The 11,396-nt window shown below is 40.9% G+C and overlaps 1 long non-coding RNA gene across 1 annotated transcript; it reads left to right on the forward strand.

Moving 5' to 3' along the window:
* LOC8074318 lies at positions 10,100 to 10,620 on the forward strand. The gene is made up of 3 exons (XR_002453155.1): positions 10,100 to 10,285; positions 10,368 to 10,478; positions 10,564 to 10,620. It is a non-coding gene; the product is annotated as an uncharacterized LOC8074318 (long non-coding RNA).

Consider the following 11,396-nt stretch of genomic DNA (forward strand, 5'->3'; position numbering starts at 1 on the left):
TGCACCACCGAGAGTCCAGATGTTTATGTGGTTGCTTTCTCAAAACAGGTTGCAGTCTCGCTCTCTACTGACGCTCAAGAAGATTGTGTCGGATCCCACCTGCGAAGTCTGCGGGCTGCATGAAGAAACGCAATCCCACATCTTCTACCACTGTGACATGGCAGCTCAGTTCTGGAGCCATCTGGCGATGGACGTCCCTTCGGATCCAACCAACCTCCTCTCCTGGAACAGGCCAGCCTCGGTTGACCAGGAAGGATTCTCCTCCTTCGTGGCTCTTTGTCACTGGCAGCTGTGGAAGGCTAGGAATGAGAAGGTATTCAGACAGTGCACCACTGGAGTGCAGCAATTATTTCGGCAATGCTCTGCAGTTTCGGTTCAGTGGGAGGCCAGACTCCCACCATCCAAAATGCATGTTGTCCAGGCCTGGGAACAGCTCTTCGAAGCGGCGAGACAAGGACAAGGCTGAGTATCTATGAGTAGTTTCCTCCCAACCCCAAATTCTTCCACTGTATGGAATCCATCTGAAAATTCATCTATCTGATGAATATGTAAGAACTTGTTTCAAACTAGGCCATTGAGGGCCAATACGAAATACATAATCAGGTGGGGAACGACTGCCCCCCGTTGACAGTCAAAAAAAAACCAACTCCAACAGTTTGGGCTAAAATTACAGACAAATTTCATAGTTTAGCAATTTTATAAAATAGAAAACTCTTCAGAAAAAGAATATGTATATAAAAGACTTGCTATTTCTCATCTACTATATTAAAAAATTGCCACATCACCTAACGACCAGCCAATTTTCACCTGCTGAGGGAAGGAAACATGTGTGTGTGGGCATGCGAAGTTTATGAGCAAAATTGCCCATGGTTGGCTTCCTATGGCCAGAAAATTATGGAATAAGCAACTTCTTATCATATCATATACTCTTATAAAGCTAAATCCCACTAGATAAATTCTCTCTTCATGCAAGGTGTCCACATCATTCTCCACTAAGTGACCCACTAAATGTTCTCTCTTCATGTAAGGTGTTCACATCATTCCCCACTAAGTCCATGTCATCCCATATTAATTGCAAAAAAGATCAAGTTATCTATATCATGTGGCATACTTCAAATCTTTAATCTATTAACATACAAGCCACACTAGTACAAAAATCATTTTTGCTAGCACGTTGTTTTTTTTCACTGGCGGTTCACAATATCATGGTGTTAGTAGAAAAATTTCAGAGGGCCCAACAAGAAAACCGCCTGTGTAAACACATTTACACAGGCGGTCTTCATAATTACACCGCCTGTGTAAACTTCACATTTACACAGGCGGCTTACAATACAAACCGCCTGTGTAAATACCATTAACACAGGCGGCCGGATTACGACAACCGCCTGTGTAAATGTGTCTTTTTACACAGGCGGTTTGTATAGAGGACCGTCTGTGCTAATGTATTTACACAGGCGGCCCTCTTTATGAGCCGCCTGTGCTAAGTCTGCTATAAATACCCTTCGTCCACCTCCAGACAGGAACAGTTACTCCTGTGAGCTCACGGACCAGGCGGACCAGACGATTCCAGTTTCCAAGGGGGGAGGTTTTGATCCTCATTTCTTTGGTGAGAAACTTCCAAAAGGTTAGTTGGAGCCTTTGATGCTATTTTTTAGTGATTCTTTGGTTCAATTCTTGTATTGGAGGTGATCTAGATCTAGAGTTCATGAAGCATTCTTGCTTAGGGTTAGGGTTCATAGGGCAAGAGAGAGAGTTTTAGCTAAATTTTTATGTAAATTCATAGTAAATTGTAGAAATTAAAAAAAATAGAAAATAAATACTTTTTAGAATTCTTGTGAGTAGATCTATACAATAGAGTAATGATGAGGACATTTTGAAGTTTATAATTTTGATTGAGTTTTAGCTTTTTTTTTCAAATGAATTAGACTTATAAACTCAAACATTAAAATGTTGAAAATCATAAAATGGCAAATAAATACTTTTTCAAATCTTTGTGCATAAATACTTCATAGCAATCCTTGAATTAGTCCTAAATTTTATACAATTGTTTCTTATAATTATGAAAATGAGTTTAAACAATTATTTAAATTCCATAAATTGTAAACTCTGTAAGAGGTAGGTTTTCATCTCTGTTTAGTAGAAGGAGGTTAGTATCTTAGTTAAATCTATTTTCGGGGGTTATATTAGTTTTGTTTTTAGATTGACCTACATTAATTGTTCTTAACTAATTATAGCTAAATATGGAGAGGTCATTATGGATGTACAACTAATCAAGATTGGACCCATCATATGTAGTGGAGGTGCAAAAATTTATTGATGTCGCAAAGATACATGCTCGCAGAATAAAGGCGAAGCACATATGTTGTCCATGCGCAGACTGCAAAAATATTGTGGTATTTGACAATGTAGAAGCAATTACTTCCCATCTGGTTTGTAGAGGATTTATGGAGGACTACTTGATTTGGACAAAACATGGTGAGGGTAGTTCTGCACCTTATATGCGGACAACTGACAACACTGCAACTAACATCAATGTGGAGGGTCAAATGCCACCTATCAACGAATTTCATGCTATGCCAGATGTCAATGAAACTCATACGTCTGATGTCAATGAAACTCAGTATGCTAACACAGATGCTGTTGAAGATGTAGATTTCTTAGAGGCACTAATGAACCGTTATGCAGATCCATCAATATTATTCATGAAGGGAATGGAAGCATTGAAGAAGGCAGCAGAGGACACTTTGTACGACGAGTCGAATGGTTGTACCAAAGAGTGGTCGACATTACGTGATGTTCTTTAGTTTTTGACGATGAAGGCTAGACATGGTTGGTCCGATGCTAGCTTCAATGATTTCTTGTGTGTACTTGGAGACCTTCTTCCTAAGGAGAACAAAGTGCCTGCTAACACATACTATGCAAAGAAGCTAGTCAGTCCACTTACGATAGGTGTTGAGAAGATCCACGCATGTAGAAATCATTGTATTCTATATCGGGGTGATCAATTTAAAGACTTAGATAGTTGTCCAAACTGTGGTGTCAGTAGATACAAGACAAACAAAGATTATTGGGAGGAAGAGAATCTAGCCTCTGTTTCTACAGGGAGGAAGCGAAAGAAGACCCAAACAAAGACTCAACAAGACAAACGCTCAAAGCCTAGTAGCAATGAAGAAGTGGACTATTATGCATTGAGAAGAATTCCTGCTTTGGTGATATGGTATCTCCCCGTGGTTGATCGTTTGAGGTGTTTGTTTGCAAACCCTGAAGACGCTGAACTTATGACCTGGCATGCTTCGGATGAAAGGAAAGATGATGGAAAGTTACGACATCCAGCCGATGCAAAGCAATGGAAAGATTTCGATAAGAAATATCCAGACTTTGCTGACGATCCACGGAATGTAAGGTTTGCACTGAGTACTGATGGAATGAATCCATTTGGCGAAAGGAGCAGCACGCACAGCACATGGCCGGTGATCCTGACAATATACAACCTTCCTTCATGGTTGTGTCAAAAGAGAAAATATCTTTTGCTAACCATTCTTATTTCTGGACCTACACAACCTGGAGTTGATATGGATGTATTTCTAGAGCCCTTAATGCAAGACATGCAAACACTATGGGAAGTAGGTGTGGACATGATCGATGCGTTCCGCAAAGAGCAATTATTATTGTCACAATTAATGATTACCCTGCTCTCTTCTCATTATCAGGCCAGTTCAAGGGAAAGGTTGGTTGTGTAGAGTGCATAGATGGAACATGACACGTGTCTCTTCCTGCATCTAACAAGATAGTGTACATGAGGCACAGAAGATGGCTACCGGCAGGCCATAAGTACCGCTTACAAAAGATGAATAAGTACTTCGACAATATTGATGAATCAAAATCTACTGCTCCATCAGGTTGTAGTAAAGGGCATAGAGTGTACAAGATAGTTGAGAATGTGAAGTTTGTTTTTGGAAAGAAGACCAAAGATGGGAAACCAAGAAAGGTTGTCAAGGCAAATGAAGGGGACACATTCAAGAAGAAGTCCATTTTCTTCAAGTACTTATCGTACTGGAAAGACTTGGACGTACGACATGCGATCCATGGTATGCATGTTCAGAAGAATGTGTTTGAAAGTGTAATTGGAACCTTGTTAGACATAAAGAGCAAGACAAAGGAAGGTCTCAATTCACGTTTGGACACGCAACATTTAAAGATCAGAAAAGAACTTCACCCTGTACTCCTAGAGAATGGGAAGTACCACCTACCAGCAGCAAGCTACAACCTGAACAGAGAGGAGAAACATGCAATGTGTGTGTGGTTGAAGAATTTAAAAGTTCCATCTGGTTTCTGCTCCAACATAATGAGTCTTGTGTCAATGAAAGACCTTACATTCACCAACTACAACTCACATGATTGTCATGTCATGCTGACCACTTTTCTTCCTATCGCCATCAGGGCTATAAATCCAGTGTTCTTAAAGATGGCAATCACAGGGTTGTGCTACTTCTTTAACAAGATATCTGAGAAGGTAATTGTCCGTGATGAGTTAGGGTCCCTACAAAAATTTCCTGCAGAGACATTGAGCCAGTTGGAGATGTGCTTTCCCCCATCGTTCTTTGATATAATGGTACACCTTGTTGTTCATTTGGTACCTCAAATAGAGGCATTAGGTCCCATGTATTTCCATGAAATGTGAACGTATGAGCGTTTCATGTCAATATTGAATGGCTATATGTCAAATCGTGCTCATCCGGAGGGTTCCATGATAGAGGCGTACACTACAGAAGAGGCCATTGAGTCTGGAGGACCATTATGTAATAATCTCCTAAAAGGCCAGGTATCAATTGGTTTGCCTCCATTGCGACATGAGGGAAGGCTTGATGGATGCGGGAGAATGGGACGGAAATCATTCATCCCACCAGATTACAACATAGTCCTAGAGGCACATTATAACATACTACAACAACTCATAATAATGGACCCATTCATTGAGCAGCGCATGAAAGAGCTTCGTGAGAAGAATCCAGGATGCACAAATGATTGGGTACACAAGGAACACAAGCGTCAATTCACCACATGGTTAAAGGATTTGGACATGACAGAGGAATCAGAAACCATTATGATGTTAGCATCTGGACCATCAAGCCAGGTCACATCATGGCAGAGCTATGACATTAGTGGCTTTTCATTTTCCACCAGCTATAGGGACACCAAGAGCATGGCACAGAATAGTGGCGTTCGATGCGAGGCTATAGATGATGCAACTGGTGAAACAACTACATACTTTGGGTTCATTGATGACAAATGGGAGGTAGAATATGGTCCACTCCTGCAGATTCTAGTGTTCCAATGCCGATGGGTTCAAGATAAACATGTCACTGTGGATAACTATGGCCAGAGAGTTCTTGACCTAAGTAAAGTAGGTTATAAAGATGATCCGTGGATCTTTGCTAACCGTGCCGCACAAGTCTTCTATGTAGAACAAATCCTTTCTAAGAATGAAAAGAAAAATACCCACAAGCCAAAGCATATAGCTATTCATGGAAAGTAACAAATTATATGAGTTGATGGTGTAATGGATTTGGAGGATGTTAACCAATTCAGCGCGATGTCTCTTTTTACAAACTTTCAAGAAAACATAAAAAATGTTGAGAAAAGTATCCCACAATCCTCATTGCCATGGGTGCGCCACGATGGACAAGGAAGGAATGTAGCACGCTAGATTCTACAAGTTGTCATTACTCATGTAACTCATGTATCACTTGTCATTTGTACCTTATGCTACTATTTCTTATTAAGCAACATGTTTACATTTTCCATTTGTTTTATACCTTATGCTATTTTATAATATTTGTACAATTTATTACGGATTATTTAATTTTTGAAACAAACATAATTAACATACCATTAATCACTAAGTAAATTAATTAACAAAGCACTCCTTTTCTATTTTATAATATTTGTACAATTGTTTACAGATTATTTAATTTTTAAAACAACATAATTAACAAACTAACAAATAATTAACTAAGAAATAAATAACTAACAAACTAACCCTAATTAAGAAACCCTAATTAACAAATAACAAATAAATAACTAACAAATAATTAACTAATCAACAATTAATAAATAAATAAATAATTTACAAATAAATAATTTACAAATAATTATTAATTAATTAAAAAACAAAAGACAGGATATATTAGTACCGGCGGCCCTCAATGAAAGCCGTCTGTACAAATACATTAGTACAGGCGGGCCTGAGGGAGAGCCGCCTGTACTAATACATTTTTACAGGCGGCGCTCATTGAGGGCCGCCTGTGTAAACCTTTAGTACAGGCGGCTGTCATTGAGGGCTGCCTGTACTAATCGCCCACTATAAAAACCCTAAGCGCGGGACGCGAAAATTTCTAAGTCTGGTGGCGCGATTTGACGAAAACGACGCCGTCAGGCTGCCGAATTCCGCCGCCTCTCCGCGCCCACGCCGCCTCCGCCGCGAGCCGCGCCGCCGGGCGCCACCGCCGCCTCCGCGCCCACTCCGCCGCGCCCTGCCGCGACCGGAGCGAGGACGCCGCCGCCCGACCGCCACCGCCGCGCCGCCGCCACCGGAGCGAGGATGCCGCGCTCCGCGCCGCCGGCGAGGTGAGCAGCGTCGCGAGCCGCCGTGCCGCGAACCGCCGTGCCGTGCCGTGCCGCGAGGTGCGGCGGCGGCAGTCGTGCGCGCGGCGCGCCGCCGCCACTCCCAGCTGGCTTGCTGGGCCCTGTTGGGCCGGGCAGGCCGCCCAGGCTGTTTTTTTATTTTTTGTTAATTATTTATAAATTATTTATTTGTTATTTATTTATTATTAATTAATTAATTAATTAATTATTTTTTAAGTTATTTATTAATTAGTTTTTAATTAGGGTTTAGGGTTTTATTAATTAGTTTTTAATTAGGGTTTAGTTATTTATTAATTAGTTATTAATTAGGGTTTCTTAATTAGGGTTAGCTAGTTAATTAATTGTTAATTATTTATTTATTTAATAATTCTTAATTAGTTTTTAATTAGGGTTTAGGGTTTTATTAATTAGTTTTTAATTAGGGTTTAGTTATTTATTAATTAGTTATTAATTAGGGTTTCTTAATTAGGGTTAGCTAGTTAATTAATTGTTATTTATTTATTTATTTAATAATTCTTAATTAGTTTTTAATTAGGGTTTCTTAATTAGGGTTATTTATTGTTAATTTTTAATTATTGATTAATTAATTATTTGTTAAGTAGGGTTTTCAATTAGGGTTTGTTAATTAGAGTTTGTAAGTTAATTGTTTATAAATTATTTGTTTAATTAGATGAGTACTCCATCGAATGCTGAAGTCCAGATAGAAACATCGGGATCCGACACCTCTGGATCCGACACTTATAGAAGCCCGAGCATATCACCACGTGAATCCCCCAGAGCTAAGAAGGCTCGTCTAGAGCTGGAACATGACCCGACATACGAGCCTCAAGCTGATCCGGATGATGATGAGGTATATATTGTAGTAGTGTCTATACAATAGAATACATGTGTATATATTTATGTACCTAACAATTGAATGGACAGGAGGTGTTATCTCAAGTTGTTGCCAAAATGGAGGCAGAAGAACAAGATGTTCAGAAGGACACGGCGCCTCAAACGACTGGGACATCCTCTGAGCCAAGAAGTAAAACAAAAAAGAGTGATCGGGCACGAGGAGACAGAGGAAGGAATAGATTTACAGAAGAAGTTTATCAGATTATAGAGTTAAGTCCGAGCGGAGAGCCCTTAGCACCTCTAGAGGCGCTACCCAAATTTAGGGCCGCAATTGGATATTTAGTAAAAGAGGAATTTGATATCACTTGGAGTGATTGGAGTATGGTGCCACAAGTGAAAAGGACCACTTGCTGGAATCGCTTGTGCACTCGATTTATTTTTTCCGATGGTACAGATGATTTGGCCAAGGGTTATGTCATGAAGCAGTTGGCAATATCATTCTGGGGCTATAGGCACGATATGAACAAAAAGTGGTTGCAGAAGGGACGGGACCCGACGAAGCGGTACCCTATCACAGAGGCTCAGTGGGCACGTTTTCGTTTGATGAGAGAATCGGACGAAGCGAAGGCTAAGAGCAAAGCCGCCTCTGAACTCGCGAAGAGGAACAAGTATCACCACCACCTTGGCACTGGTGGTTATAAGACCAAGATTCCTAAATGGAGGGCAGAAGACGATGCAAAGAGGAGAGAGGGCCATTTGGCATTGACCGATATAGTGCCTGAAAGGAGTGCGAATTGGCTTCGCGCTCGGAAGGCAAACACTAAGAGCGATGAGATGTCATGTCCCGATGAGATTAGAGAAGTTGCCGACAAGGTTTTGGAAGCATCAAACCTAGAAAAGAAAGGTGCCTTCAAGTCACAGAGGGAGAGGGACATCCTTACCCATGCTCTAGGTAACCCCGAGCATCCAGGACGTGTACGTGGATTCTCCTCCAGAATTAGTTGGAAAGAAGGATTCGGTGATGAGTGGAAAGGCATGTATAAGAAGAGAGACCGACATAAGGAGGAAATGAAAGATTTTTTTGAGCAACAGGCTGCAAAAAAGTTTAGGGATATGATGGAAGACTTCTTTACAAATCTTGATGCTGAAGTGATGAAGCGGTTGGCAGGAGCAGTGTCTGCTCAACAAATGTCCTCACAAGCTCCTTCGCATATGCGGCTTGTACCAGCTCAACCCTTGGAGCGTCAGGAGATGGCCTCACAATCTAAGCCCTTTCCAAGCAGTATAGCGTCAACAACAAATAAGGACCATTATCCAGTTGATGATATTGATAGACCTTGGCCTTGCTCCTTGGTCATATCCTATGGCCTTAAGAATCAGCATACAAAGCAAGTGGCCACCGGCAATGCTATCCCAGGACGTACATTCCATACTATTGACATGCAAGATGCATACTGTAGGGTGGAAGTGTTGACGGTCGAGGCCGGATATGAAGACGACTTCATAGACATCCCGACCTCTGAGGGTATAGAGAAGCTTGGACAAGCAATCAACAACTTCATACAATGGCTGAGACGGTACGTAAGGTTGATTGATCCACCAGCGCCACCCTCTCCAAGCATAGTGCCTCAACCATCCCAAGAGGCCGAAACATATCAACAACACCATCACCAATGCATGCTCCAGCATCCCCGTACATTTATGAGCCACCACCATCCTCCCCAATACATGAGATGGCATTCTTACATAATGAGCCCGAGGTGCCAGCCAAGGAGAACATGCCTGAGCAGCAGACTCCGCCATCCAAGGAGAATAAGCAAACTCCCCCACCACCTCCAAAGGAGAAGGAGGATGAGCAGACTCCCCCACCACCTCCAAAGCAGAAGGAAGATGACCAAACTCCCCCAGCAGCACCGGCCTCTAAGAAGGTGAAGAAATTTCCAATTCCAAAATTGATTTCTCCCTTTGAGCCAAAAAAGGGGAAAGCAGTAGGCACAGCTCTCTTTCTGAAAGGACTTGGAAAGCAGCGGACGGCATGGCTTATTGAGCTCGAACCGTCACAGAAAAAGGAAGCCACCGCCCAGTCAATAGAAGCCATGCCCCCATCAAAGGAAGCCCCAAGTGGCAATGTACATGTCAAACAGCCATCAAGTCAACCATTGACCCTAAAGGATATCAGAAAGCCAACGATTGATGATTATGTCAATGTCCACAGTGACTATGTGCCCGGAAGGCCTATGCTCCAATGGACGCTGCATGATAAGATTCAATGGCCGATAAAAAGGTTTCATGACTGGTACATGAGAGCAGTGCATGCTGGCCTCCATGCAATCAGAGTTGATATACCAGCAGACGTGTTTGCTACTGGTAACGAAAAAAGCAAGGCATTTGTTACCTTTGAGGACATGCACTTGTTATTGAACTATAGGCGGCTTGACGTCCAACTCATAACAATCTGGTGTCTGTAAGTATCACTCATGCACACACAATTATTATTAATATGTAGTGTGAAAATCTAATATGTAGATGTTGTCTGTAGTTTGCAAGATCACGAGCAGAGGTCATTATTATCTACCGGATCGATGGTCAGTTATCTGAGCCCTATCAAGTTACAAGAAAATATGCACAAATTTGTACTATCAAAGGAAGATAGAGCAAAGATAGAGGAAGACAAAACACCAGAAGAAGTTGCAGAAGCTATAAAAGAGTTGCAAAGAAAATACGAGGATAATTATGCCCTCTATCTTGGTAGATCAATGCTGAGGTATAAGTATAGGGATTTTATATTGGCACCTTACAACTTTAGGTAAGCTTGACTTCATATACGTACTTCAAATAATTATCGTGCAAACAATATACATGTGTCGCTCACTCATTTATTCATGCAGTGACCATTGGATTGTTTTTTATATTTATCCCTTCGAAGGGAAGGTGCTTGTCCTAGACTCTTTACATGTTCCTCCCGAGAAGTATCAACCATTCTTGGTTCAATTAGAAAGGTGAGCCAACATATGAAACCACATGTGTACTTATATAAATTAGAGTTTCAAAATAACTTTAGTGATTTATATTCGATATCTACAGGGCATGGCGGTTTTATAAGAAACAAAAGGGACCGGTCGACGCCGCATGCTCAGATCTTGGGGTGCCATTGATGATACAACACCACTATCCGGTAAGTTGTCCAAACACATTTCATCATATAAATAATACATAAAGCATGACAAATTTAGAATAATCCGTTGCTCATTATATAGTGCCACAAGCAACCACCTGGATCGGTCTATTGTGGGTACTATGTCTGTGAGTTTATAAGGCAGCGGAGACATTACGTCAGGGACAAAAATATGGTAAATAATATATATGTATGAAGTTTTCTCATTAAAGTTGCAAAATTATATATTGAACATGTGTCAATCATGCTTTTAAACTTTGTTTCCAGCCAAAAAAAGGAAGGAAAGGACGTGCCCTTTACACCAAAGACTCTGGAAGATATAGTAGCAGACTTGTGTGGTTTTATAATGAGAGAAATAATTCCAAGTGACGGTGCATATTTTGATCATGAGGGCGATTTAGCAAGTGATAAATTTAGAGTGCTGACCGACATAGCAGGTCTAAATCTGAAGCGAAATGACATGTAAACACTGTATGGTTGTGCGGATAACATGCATTGACGTGTATATATGAAATTTTATGGTTGATGTTTGATTTCATGTTTACAATTCTATAAAATATATATGTGGTGTATGTATGATGTGTGTGTATATATATATATGTATATACATATATATGGTGTTTAGCACTGTGTTTGGTGGGAAAAATTAAAATTTGAAATATATATAAAATTTTTTTTACACAGGCGGTGTAGTGTGAGCCGCCTGTGTAAAAATACATTTATACAGGCGGCTCACCTTGTC

Source organism: Sorghum bicolor, chromosome 5 (assembly GCF_000003195.3).
Source record: "Sorghum bicolor cultivar BTx623 chromosome 5, Sorghum_bicolor_NCBIv3, whole genome shotgun sequence".
Lineage (NCBI taxonomy): Eukaryota > Viridiplantae > Streptophyta > Magnoliopsida > Poales > Poaceae > Sorghum > Sorghum bicolor.